Below are 13,164 nucleotides of genomic sequence, written 5' to 3'. Positions count from 1 at the left end.
TCTAGTTTGCAAATGAAAAAAGAAGATGTACTGGACTATTCTTAGAACCAAGTTCAAGGCTCAGCATTACAAAGAAAGTTTGTGTAGCTAATTAAAGGTATACATACTACTTGGCAGTGTGCAGAAAGAACTTTTTCTGGTAAGGAATGTTGGTATGACCTTGCCTTGTCCCTGAGTGTCTGACAACTTGCATTTTTGTCGTCTTCTCAGCAGAACACAACCTGGGATAAACCACAGAGTGGCTAGGGGTCACAGCACAAATGTGCCATGCTTGCTTTAGTGAGTTCTCTTGTTTGCAGCTGGATAGTGGGGGCTGTGGATTAGCCCCCTCACTGCCTTCTCTGGCCATGGGCTGTGACCCGTGCTCTTTTAAGCTCTTCCTGCTTGCTGCCGGAATCTGGTGTTTTCTTAGCTGTGAACACTCTTCTAGGATGATTTATGTATGTGTTTTTTTTTTTAATAGATCTCTTGATTTCCTTTCACTGTTAATATGCTAATTCACAGCTGGTTGTTACAGGACTGAATACTATTCTGGGTCAAGAATAACCCCAGTCTCTGTTGGGACTGTTCCTGTATGAATTATGTTTTGCTCCTGTGGAAAGAAGGCTGTTGTGCTGTATGATTGATTTGCAATTCATCTTGCAAGGCCCAGGCAGGACTCAAGCTGGATGATGCTGATGGATGAGGTGATTAGTGCTGATGTTGAAGACGGAGTTACAGGCAAAGAGGTTCCTAGCTTCATGGCTTCTTACCATGAAAAAAGGGGCAGTATTTGTCTCGCTATACTGAGATGCTGAGCTTCTCTCTAATCTCTAGGAAGTCTCCATTAGATCCATCCATTTCCTTGATCCCTTCTTGAAAACTTAATTTTACATTATGATTTTTTTTTTTTTCATCAGTATGAAGGAAAACCCTCCTTACTTTTGTCTTGCAGTCTATTGGAAGTGACAGAAATTGCATCATTGCCTGGATGGGTTTTTTTATAGATGAGTTTGTATTCCCTAAGGCTCTGGCATTTATCAGCCTTGTTCGTGATGGAAGTTGCAGGTCATTGAGATATTTTAACTCCTGACCTAATAGCATGTGAGTGTTTGCTGTTGCCCAGTTTGCTCAATTCCCTCTTTGGTCAGCAGCTGGGGAGCTGCTGGGAGCTTGGCTGGCCTCGGCTCCAGGTCACTCACAGAGCTGGCTCGTTGCTGGCATCAGCCTCGTCTGCCGAGCTGAGCGGGAGGCTGCGGAGTTACAGTGCGGTCAGTGCGCTCAGCCCACGGGCAGGGCGGGATGGCACGGTCTGTCCCTCTTGGGGGAGAAGGGTGATGGGAGTGCCCAGCTCCCGCTGCGGAGGCCGAGCCGGCTGAGCCTGCGGTGGGAGCTGCTGGCTGCAGAGCATTGCGGTCCTCATACCTGTTTCCTTGTGTTCGCTGTCAGCCGTTTCCCACTTTCTTTGTAGGTCTTCCTTTTAACCCAGATTTTTCCTTCAGTTTGCCAGTTACTTATGACTCCTAATTCCGGTTTAATGACTTTTTTGTGTCCGGGGATTGTACTTTATTTGCATCACAACAGAGCCCTGTGAAAGGCTTGCCGTAATGTCAGCTCTGGATCTGGTGTTAGGCAGTTCAAAGTGCCAGGCAGGAGTTTTATCGAGTTGGTCCCTTTGTGCTTCGAAGTTTGAAGATACTGATCTCGTTGGAAGTAGGCAGGTGGCAGGTCGACCAGCACATCTGAGAGTTGCCTGCCGAGAAAACTTATTTTTAATGAGAAACAATAGAAAAGTAACAAGTCTGTCACAAGGAGAGATTTCAGGAGTTCAGTTCCATGACATCACTAGTAAAAGTAAGTTAATAAACACCAACATACCAAGACCATCTCAAGGGTTAGTCAGTCTCTTCTTTTTTGTTTTGTGTATTAAGGCCTATGGATTTAATGAGATTGTAGAACCAATTTCTCAAAGCCTGGTAATAAAACACATCAGTTAAAATGAGGCTGAAATTTGGATGAAATTATTTAGTTTTGTGGACTGTTTCTTTCAACACCTTGGATTAATAATGTTTGGGTTTTGTTTTTGTTGTTTTTTTTTTTTTAATTAAGAGTTCATCATAGCAGAACTATGTAGCAAAATATGCTTCTAATCTGCAACCCCCCAAACTGCATTTCTTTTTAATTGACAAATGTTCTATTTGCCAGAAGAAGCATGGGAAAATATTAATAACTGAGAGACTATCTGATGAAGAATGTTGAAAGAAGTCTGCTAGCATTAGGACCTTTTTTTTTTTTTTTTTATGGTTAGGAGTGCAGCTCTGAATGCTTCGGTTTAGGAAAAAAGGAGTTACTACTAAACCTCAGCTCTGCCTTCACTTTTCCCGGCTGCTGTCTCAGATCTTTGTTAAACTCATTTTTTGTCTTTGTCTTACTCAGCTCAGTCGAATGGGTCATTGCATTTGGAAATTTTTCAGTTTCTAAACATCCTTTGGAGAGCAAAGCAAAAAAAGCCAAAACAAAAAACTCCTCTAACACACAATACCCCCAGCTGTAGTACATCCAACAAGTTTTGCAATACTTCAGTACTGCCAGAGTGTCCTGCAGTTGCTTACTTTCCTTTTGATGAGTTTTAATGGAACCCTGTTCTGTTAGCTTGCTTCAGATAGGTAGCAAGAGAAGGAATTGCCTTTCTGGAAGGAGCTTCTCTCATGCTGTGAATGCAAATGGACTGTTTGCTCCCCTCCCACCACCTAAATCTTTCCTCCCAGGCTTTGTGGGATTTAGTGCCAGCTCACAACACAAGTGTGACAGCTGGTTAGTGTCCAAAGTCCTTTTTGTTGTTTCAGCTTTAATCAGGAAATGATTTGTCAGAGGATCAAAGCACTCTTGGGTGAATTAACTTTTTTTTTGCCAAACTGTAGCTTTGATGCATATGTAAATATTGTCTGGTATTTATTGGGACGGAGCGATCCTTGCACAGGAGTGATTTTTGGTTATAACCTGAATAAAACCAGGGTCGACACTGCTAATTTTACTGAGCAGCCTGCATGGACTGTTAGAGAAATTAGATCAGACGTGCCAGTAAGTTGCCTGCAGGTGGCAAAAGGACTTTTAGCTCATCTCCTGATACAATTCTGAAAGCAGCGAACAAACTTCCAGCATCGACAGCGACTCCTCTCTTTGCCTCCTCTTCTGCCTTTGTTTCTGAAAGACAGTTGCATGTCACTTGGCACTGTGTTGGCCCTTGGAGGCTTTGTGACACTATGGAGATGAGACTTCTCCTGTGCACTGCTCTAAGGGCTTCTGGGAATTGCAGGGTTTACAGGTGCTCCCTGTGCCATGCAAAAATGCAGTGAAGTAAGAACCCCTGGGAGGGCTTGACAGTGTTCACAGCTTGTGTGTCTGCAAATATTTTATTGGCAATGTCATGCTGTGAGAGTACAGTGAGAGAAGGAGTGAGATGCTGTGCCTGGCATTCCATTGTTCCCTAGAACACAGGTAGGGTGCTGTTGTTGGGACAGGTGTGTACGTGTCTGTGCAGGTGCCAGTGCTGGTGGGAGAGGCATGAGCTGCAGGCACAGATGGAGGTGGTCTTCAGCTAGGGAATGTGTTCTGTGAGGAAATAAAGCTGAGTATGGTTGTGTTGATGCCTGAGGAGAAGGTGGGAGGGGGGAGGTCAGGGTGCAAGGCAGTGAGGTAGTGGCTGGGTAACATCACTCTTCAGAAGCTTTCACAGGAAAGTTTCTTGGGGATGAGGGGTGGTGATTCCTTTTGTCCATGAGAGCACGCAGCTCTAGATGACTATTCAAGACAGCAGTCCCATTATGAAGGATGGACACATTCTCTTCAATATTTGGGAACCAACTGAATTTTTTTTTCTATAAAAATTGTGTTTGGGTGAAGCATACCCAAAATGCAAGTTACACTTTCTTTTCCTGCTCTCTGATTTGAAGTACCATGTTTCTCAGCCACCCCAAAGTAATTTTCCACCCCGAATGTGGGGAACACACACCCTCTCTGGGCAGGAAGGCCAGGCCCTGCTCTCCAGAAACAAATGGATGATGCATTGCATGGTGGCTCAGCTGCTGGTATCTCTCAGGCATCTGACACCTCTTATTGACTCCATATGAAAGGAAAGGAAGGCATGGAAATCTGGGGCAAACAGTGTTCTGCTGCCTGCAGTGCCTTTGGGGATGTGAATGGCTTGTGCTGCAGCACTGTGTAGCTTGAAGGAGGGGTGTGGGAGCTCAGCACATCACTCCTGATGTCCAGAGCTACCGAGAGAACCCTTGTGGGGCTCAGGAGTCTTGGAATGTTGCCAAAAGCACTTGGTGGCTTGATTTTGATCCATCTAGAGATGTGCCACCGATGTATGAGGAAATGGAACCTGTGAGAATCACTCGGGTGTGAATGGTGAAGGGAAGATATCATAATAGGATGAATCACAAATTTTGGGGTTTTGGTGCAGGGGGGTTGTAGAGACAAGATGGAGAAATCAGAGTGTATCACCAGGCTCTTCTTTCTTCTTCCTGTCTTCCATCTTCTGCAGTGGTGTTGGCATTTGGGGATTGGTCTGGGGTGAGGGTGTACTTGGTGACGAAGATGATAGGTATTGGGGACAAAAAGTAAATATGATATACGTAGTTTTTGTTATAAAAGATGCGGCCGCCTTGGGGGTGGGCAGAGTGCCTTTGGCTGCCGTGCTGGTCAGATCCTTCGGGCAGAGAAAGGACTTTGTAGATAAGGAACAATAAACAATTCTGAAGACCGTAAAAACCTAGAGTCCAGACTCATCTTTTGAAGCCCAGCGTGCAAGAACCATCCTAGGCATGTGTGGGAGCAGAGACAGACAGCCGAACCCCATAGAAGGGGGTTTGTGCTTTGGAGAAAGGCGAAGAAAATTGGTGGTACTTGGTGAGCTCTGGGCTATTGAGTTCCTGTCTGTCTGCTACACCCGAGGGCGAAATGGAAAGAAATGCACGGTGTCAGGATGGCTGATGGATGTGAGAAGAGCTGGATCGAGGCACACAGAAAAGACATAAAGTGAGATGTTAATCATTAACAAGCTGAGTCATCTTGCAACAGCTTGCCATGCCAAGTAGAGATGTACACAGCATGAAAGGAAGCAATGTGCACAAGTGTGTTTATTCCAAGTACAGGAGGACTCACCCTCATTCTTACACTCAAAATCGGGGCATTTTACTGCTTTTGAGAAGAACTAACACACTGTAGTAGGAAATGGGTCCCTATGCCTTTTGTTCTCTGTAATGTTCTTCAGAGGGAGTAGCCTTGGTGTGAAATGCCTGGTAATCAACCAGAGGGCAGCTGCTTCCCCGGCCTGTGTTGTGGATATCAGCGTTCTTGATCCAGCCTGCTGCATCTTCAGGGTCTTTTAAGTGACCTCTTCCTGATTTCTTGTCCAAAGTAGGGCTACAAGCCAGTCAGTTTGTCAGAGAAGAGCTTCTAGAGAGGGACTCATTAACCTAGAATGATGCGTCTTATAATGAAGGTCTCTCCTTTAAAAGGAAAGAAAGCAGAACAGATAGCATTCCTGTTGTTTGCCCAGCACAAAGTCTGTTTTGTTTCAAGGAAGTACCTGGTCCTTGACATTTTCATTTTCTTATTGTTGGCTCTGAATTGCTCACCTGAGACTGAGCTGCAGGTGTCTTCAGGTTCAAACAAAGTAAAGCATTCTTCTCAGATTTCAATGAAATTTGTGTGCTGTAAGACCAGAAACTATTTTTTTTTTCCAGGAAAAAAATAGGCAGCTGAAATTTCTGTGTGGGTAGGTATAAAGCAAAGGATGGGGACAAAGGGATAAAAAATTTGTGTGAGAAAGCATAGCTGGCTAGGCTGCACATCTCCAGTGCATTGATCTCTGTGTATCTAGAGGGTAATAACACACAAAAAAGATCGTTTCCATTGCCTGTGTTTGTCCAGTTGGCCTGTTGCCCAGTTGTACTCATGCAGTTGTGAAGACATGGTCTTGGTGCTCCTGCTTCACTCTGGGTATAGCAAAGATGAAGAGAAGTGCTGGGAGCTACTCATGTAACTGAAAAAGGGCAATGAGATGAGAGGTCTTTGGGTGTGGCACAAGCTTGTAGCTTGTCCTTCCTCATTAAAAAAAAAAAACAAACCCAAAACAATAATTTAAGAAACTCCATGGTTTTTTGTTCTAGCTAAAATGAGGGACATCTCAGTCATAAACTGAATGAAAAGGAGAAACGTATGTGGGATTATTGAGTCTTTGTTCAGGCAGGTGGATGTTTTATTTACATTTTTAATGATTGTAGTGTCCCTTTGCCACTCCAAAAGTGAGTGCAGATGTTTCAGAGAACACTTGACTTCTGCATGTATCTGCGTAATGACCGCCTGGAGTTTTGGCTTTTGCTATTGATACTTCTGTTATTTGTGTTGTGATGGTACTAACAGAGCAGTCTTTGCACAGTGCCTGAGATCTATAGTGTGAAAAGTGTGCTGAACTCTTTTTGTGGAGTGTTTTTCCATTGTTTCTTCTGTGTGACTCATCTCTTGTTTTACTGCTATATCCGAGCAGCTTTTTTTAGCCTTTGATCCAAGATAACTGACACTTAAAACAGCAGTTTTTCCTTGGTTTTAAAGTGTGTCAGCTACCCATGTCTTAAACTGGCATGTCACTTGCAACTGCATTCTGGTCCTGCCCTTACAGCAAGGCATCTCTACCCTGTTGCAACTTGTTCAGAAATAGTTTATTTCAGGGAAACTTGTTCGACTAAGAGATACGAGATCTCCTCTCATTACACCTTTGAAAGCATCTATGCCTTTGGCATGCTGACCTCCCACCAAACTCACTGTGCAAGGTAACTTGGTGCCCTGTAAATTAGGCAAGAGCAATGGTGCTTTACTTTCACTCTTTCTCACTGCTGATAGAGAAAATCTGGAGGTGGTTGTGTCTTTTCAATGGCATTTTTCAAAACGAATGAAGCCAGTCTTTAAAGTGCTGTCGAGTGCTTATTCGGAGATAAGCACGTACTCTGCAGCTAGAAGCTCTGCAATGCCTGGGTGAGGAGGAATTAATTAGCAACCTTCTTGCTAGGTGGTGTCCTCTTTCACTGCTCTCAGGTTGCAAGGGGTAAGAATGAGAAAAAAGCCTACCTGGTTATCTCTTGTCTTGATTTCATGTTGGCCCACCCCAGACAGTTTATGGCAAGCATTCTGGGTAGAGTTCAGTTAAAGCTTCCACCAGACAGGGTCTTTGCAGAGCTGGGTGTTGCCATTCCCACCTTACACACTTTGCCCGTCCCTGCTGTCCTTTGGCTGGTGCAGTCCTTGTCGGTCACTGCTGGGAGGTGTTGGGGACAAAGGGCATGACTGCTGCAGTGTGAAGGGTGAGAATCAGCATTGTCACTGCAGGCTGCAGCTTTGCCTGTGCCCATGAGGTTTCACCAGAGAGCGACTGTGGCTCAAGGGCTAAGAAACCCAACTTTCTCCAAATCCCCACTCTCTCTGTGTAGAACTTCACTGTTACAGCAAGAAGTCGCCTTTCCCTTGGCTTCATTTTGTTCACTAAACATTGCTCCAAGAAAGCAAGTCTTTAATTACTGTTTTGATAAGCATGGATATTTGTTGAGAATGAAACATGGAAGTAAATATGTCAACCTTTTTCCACCTACACAGTAAAAATGATATTCCTGCAACTACCTTTAGAAAAACAACTTTTCACTTACGCTTGTGGTAGAAGCTGTTTTGTGGCAGTGTGTGTTTGAGTTTATCTACATGTCCCCCCTTTACTCCCCTGCAACTTGTTGGTACTATTGTTGCAGGAAGTTTTTTGTTTATAGTACAGCTATATTAGCACTGTAGCAGGGTACAGGCTGCTACTCTTGACCCCTGGGGTTTCTGTGAAGGTCACAATGGAGGAGCTGGAATTCCTGCCTTAATTACATTGCAGCAGAATATCCATGCTGCTTTTCCCAGAAGATTAACAGAATGATGCTGCACTGCTTTGAAATGTGATCTCAGAGCATCTCAGAGCTCTCAGGACAGCTTCTTTCATGTTTGACACATGCATGGATTTTGTGTATTTTTAAATGACTAATTACTATTCCTTGGAAAATGTGAATGGTGGTTTATCACAGTGGTTGTTTGCTATTGCTTTTGTCTTTCTTACCAGGAGCCTTCAGTGCTCTCCTGTGGAGTAGCAGGGAAGAGTGAGACTTTGTTTCCCTCCTTATATTTTGAGGTAGCTAAACTGCAGCTGTTATGCAGTTGCTGTAATGGACGGTAAGGTACAGCTCTAGAGATTTGAAGAATAAAAACACAAAAATTGTCCAGTGGTTAAGCTTGATAGACTGCAGAGATGCCTGAAGAACTGCAGAAAACTAAAGGCACAGATGTTGCTGTTCTAGGGCTTGCTAGAGAGAACTCTGTGCCTTTCCCTCCTTATATATAGCCTGGCTCCCAGAGCAAGTAGATTATTGTCTTCAATCCAGCTACTGTGAAATATGGTATCAAAGTATCTGCTCTGTGGGGAGCAATTGGTTTTTCTGTCATTGGCCCTGGCATGGTCCTCAGAGCAGCGACATTTTGTAGGTGCCCCTGTTTCATGCAGTGTCTGTGGTTTTCTTTGTGCCTCAGGATGATTTGTCTTTGTCTTAACTTCTGTACACTAAGAGCACCTCCAAACTGGACTGCACCTGCAGGGAAAATACGAACATATTTATTTTCGCTGCTGTTTCCCCCCAAAGCAGCTTAGTCTCCAGTCATTCTGGAACTAGTCTTTCTTTCAATGATGATAAAAGGATCTTTCCTTCTTTCTCTCAGAACTTAGGTGTTGAGAAGGAAGACTGGAACACTTGTTTATGCACCTGAATTACCCCTCCTTGCTTTTACCCCAAATCCTCATAAAGACAGACTATACATGGCAACATTATTTTGGATGGAAGCCCACAATAATACTGGGTTTTTTTCTGTCGCTGCTGATGAAAGTGTCACGAAGGCACTTGCTGCAGGGCAGAGCGGGGAGATGTTAATGTTTCTAGCTGTACTCCAGATGTTTATGCAATGTGCCTAAGCTTGCTGTGGAATACAAAATATTTGAGAAAGGCCCCCAGGTCTATCCATGGATAAGCTATTGGTACAGGTTTTCTGAACAAAGCAGGAGAGAGAGCTTAACTGACAAACCCTAATTAGCTCTGTTCTCTAGCAGCTCTTTCCCAGGAGAATGACTTGGGGAAGGTTGTTATCAAATGACTTTGAAACTGGAAAACCGTAATGTTGACTTTTCCCTTTATTTGTGTTTACTGGAATAGCAAATACTGAAACAGACTGGAAAAATTCCTTCTCTTAAGCAGTGGAAATTAAATGATTACAAGCAACATTGATGCAAACTCAGATCTTTGTTCTGTTTCCTCTCTTTACCACAAGCCACTTTTGTTTGACTTAAAGCATTTTCATTGCATACCTCAGATTCTTTGAACAGATATTTTAGGTAATGCTTAAGATGGTCACTCTGTCATCATTTAATTATTTTTTAGTTTATGTGGAAGAGGGAGAGAATCTTCAAAATAAAGCTGTCTACATTTTTCATTGGTGTGTAAGAAAGTACGCGGATGTTACACTCTACATAAACCATTGTTTCCAAAAACAAACTGACCAGTTTTCATTACCTTGAGATTTCAGATACATGTGGAAAATATTGCCCTGAAATTTTACTTTCTATGAGGTTGCTGTGGCACCTTGTATTCCCTGATATACGTGGTTATTCTGCATAAAGGGAAAACACATTGTTGACATTACAAAATCTGACTTTAAATATCAAGAGGTGCTTCACTGTGTGCATTGCTATGATTTCCAAAGTTTTGGAAGTATGTAATTATGAGCAAGAGCAGGGATGATGAACAAGATGCAGGGAGCTGGACTGCTCGAAAAACAAAACAGAATGATTCCAGAATTAGTCATGTATCATTGCTGGTACAGTCTTCCAGATGCATGCATTGTCCCTAATGCCTGGGGAATTAGCTGAAATTAATACCTTGTATTCCACATATATTTGTGCCAAGCACCAGGAGTTAAATGGGCTGAATCAAGAACACTGGAAGTTCCATTGTAAGCAAAGGGTTAGTCAGGTCAGTTGCCCAGAACAGCAACATGAAGGTGTTGGTATCAAAATAAGTTCAGGGGCAATTGGGTTCAGAATAGCTATAGGTATTGCTGCATCTTACTTGGTTAGGAGTGCAGCTAGATCTTGAGTGTAGCTAGATACTTTTGAGGAGTATGAGAACTTAGCTAGAGAAGACTGCTATTTGACATGTGCGTGCAGTTCTTTTGTCTTGTGAACAGCATTTTCTCCCTCTTCAAAAATAAAAAGGCATTTTGTGTTGTTAGCCTTTAAAAGTACTGAAAACCTTAAAAGTACTGAAAATGCTGTATATTTCACAGCCCCAGCTGCGAATATTGGTTTGTAGAAGTTCATTTTTCTCAGTGGTGGTTCTGCCACCCAAAACTTGGAAGGCGATTGCTGCTTTGTCCTTGAAAGACAAGGCTATAGAGAGGACCCTCGGTATCCTTGGTGTGAAGGAGAAACTGCCATAAGCATAGGCAGCCATGAAGCAAGAAGTGGATGCCTCTGGAGTCAGGGACAAGCATGGTCTCTTTTCTTCGTGCTTCATCTGCCTGTTTATGTTCCAGTGGGTTTTTATCCCACCCAGCCCTGTGGATTGGCTCTGCCAAAGGTCCTTGGGTTTGCTGAGGAGCAGGCAGGCAATGCACAGATGTGTGAAGCATCATCCTGCAGGGATGGGTGGGTGATGAATGATGGGATGTGGTTGGTGTTACGGCAGGCATCCTTAGAAGTGCCATATGAAGGGATGCCATGGGTTTGTGGGGTTGAAGGAAAACAAAATTACAGTATTATCAGTGGGGGGGGAAGAGAGCTCAAAATTCATAGTTTAGCCTGCTGAAGTCTTGGTTTGTATTTGGCAGTGCTGATGTTTTATCTTGGTAACATGCACAGTTAAGTCCAGAGAAAATTTCTCTGGCCCTAAGAAATTTTGTTCTCCTGAGACCTCATGAAAAATTTTCATAATCGATGGCTGGGATATGATCTAAGCCTATAAGTGTCAGTGTGACTTTTCCATTCATATTGGTTTACGGATGAAAGAATGTGTGGCGAATACCCAGAGTAATTATGCATGTTTCTAATGTTTCAGCTTGAATAATACCGCCCACCTTCCCAGAGAGGTCAAGTTACTGTTTCAGGCATTGCAGTTAAATAATGTACCGGGTGCCAGAGAGAAACGGTGGACTAACAGCCCTGTAAGTTTTTAATACAGTTTCTTTTTTGCTCTTTCAGGAAATAGTGAAATCAGATCAGGTTTGTGTCACTGGGTAGGTTTTGGATTTACAATCTAATGGACTATTTAAAATATATCTAGATGGGGAGTACTTGTGGCTTGAAGTGGTGATTTGTTTTTGAACAGCAGTACTTAATGTCGAAGGAGTATTAAAGTGTGTGTGTGCCTGGCTGGTGTCTCTTTATGGTGCACAAACTGTTTGCAAACTGCTGCAGCAACACAGACAGTCCCACACAAGTCAAATTCTGCCCGGCAGAAGCGGTGGTGGGACGACAATTAAATTGTTGGTGATCTTTCATCCATGGTGACCTGGAGTACCTGCAGGTACGCTGAGGGTAAAGCAGCATTGCAAAGCTTGTGCTGACTTTTTCATCTGCATTTCCATTCTGTGCTCTGCCTCCCCTGCCTTTTGCTGGCTGCCCTGCTCTCCAGTTGTAGTTGGAGACTACAACTTCTCAGACAGAATTGTTTGTGGTTCGCATTGTTTACTGACCTTCATGTTTCACGCACTGTATGGGAAGATAGAACTTTTGCTTGCAGGTGACATTTTTTAGCAGTTCAAGAAAAACATACACTGACAATCACAAATACACTGACAATCACAATGTGCATACACGTGTTTTCCACCATCTACTTTGAAAGATTGTTATTAGACTATAACCTTAATGTCCGTGAGCTGGAGCATGAAAATCTAGTGTTCAAGGTTTTGGAGACGGGCAGTGGTGTTCTGTATGTGGAGAGAGGGTGTATTAATATTATAAGGACAGATTCACTTATTTTTTGGCAGAAAGGATAGGAATATTAGTGAATAAGAGGCTGAACCCGACCCAGCCATGGGTACTCACAGCCCAGAGAGCCAAATGTGTCCTGGGCTGCATCCAAAGCAGTGTGGCCAGCAGGGCAGGGAGGGGATTCTGCCCCTCTGCTCTGCTCTGCTCTGCTGAGACCTCCACCTGCAGTGCTGCATCAGCTCTGGGGTCCCAGCAGAGGAATGACATGGAACTGTTGGGGTGACTCCAGAGGAGGGGCACTAAGGTGCTAAAAGGGTTGGAAACCCTGTCCTATGAGGAAAAGCTGAAAGAATTTGGATTGTTCAGCCTGGAAACGAGAAGACTTCGGGTTGATGTAATTGCTGCCTTTCAGTATCTGAAGGAAGCCTGTGAGAAAGATGGAGGGGGATTTTTTACAAGAGCATGTAACGACAGGATGGGGGAAATGGATTAAAACTGAAAGAAGGTAGGTTTGCATTAAATATTAGGAAAACATTCTTTCCTGGGTGGGGGTGGGGTTGGGGGGTAGGAGGAGGTAGGACACTGGAACAGATTGCCCAGAAAAGTTGTGGATGCCCCATCCCTGGAAATGTTCAGGGCTGGGCCGATTGGAGCTTAGACCAAGCTGGTCTAGTGAAAGGTGTTCTTGTCCATGGCAGGGGGATTGGAACTAGATATCTTTAATGTCCCTTCCAAGCCAAACCATTCTATGATTCCAAAATTATTGCCCTTTGTGTGTGCTGCATTTAGTAGAGTCCCTGATCAATGCCATTGCTGAATATGCAAGCCATGGTAAGTTTCAGAAGAGAAGAACATCCTGACCACCACTACCTGTGTCCTGCTTCTCCACTTTGTCTTCCTTATGCTAGGACAAGCTGCTTGGTTTCCTGGGGACACCAACAAATGTATTACCATGGGTAGGTTTGAAGTTTAATTGGGCAAAGCTGTTCTGTTGAGAGCTGGTGGTAGAACTCTGGGGAATGTGTCCTTTTCCTTGGAGGCCATATACTTGGTTATTTAATTTTCCTGGTTACTGAATACTTGGAAGTGTTTTTTTTTTTGTCTACCATCTCTCATGTAAA

The 13,164-nt window shown here is 43.6% G+C and overlaps 1 protein-coding gene across 2 annotated transcripts in view; it reads left to right on the top strand.

The window, feature by feature from the left end:
- KANK1 (KN motif and ankyrin repeat domains 1) overlaps positions 1-13,164 on the top strand; it is a 129,749-nt gene that overhangs the window by 12,501 nt on the left and 104,084 nt on the right. The window contains exon 2 of one of the 2 annotated variants that reach the window (XM_059837171.1): positions 11,169-11,274. The exons of the other annotated variant lie outside the window; for it this stretch is intronic. The gene's annotated coding sequence lies outside the window, so the exon portion shown is untranslated. The remainder of the gene's footprint in view (positions 1-11,168; positions 11,275-13,164) is intronic. 2 annotated transcript variants of the gene reach the window in all.

This window comes from Haemorhous mexicanus, chromosome Z (assembly GCF_027477595.1).
Source record: "Haemorhous mexicanus isolate bHaeMex1 chromosome Z, bHaeMex1.pri, whole genome shotgun sequence".
Taxonomy (NCBI): domain Eukaryota; kingdom Metazoa; phylum Chordata; class Aves; order Passeriformes; family Fringillidae; genus Haemorhous; species Haemorhous mexicanus.
This window is presented reverse-complemented; position numbering and strand designations above follow the sequence as displayed.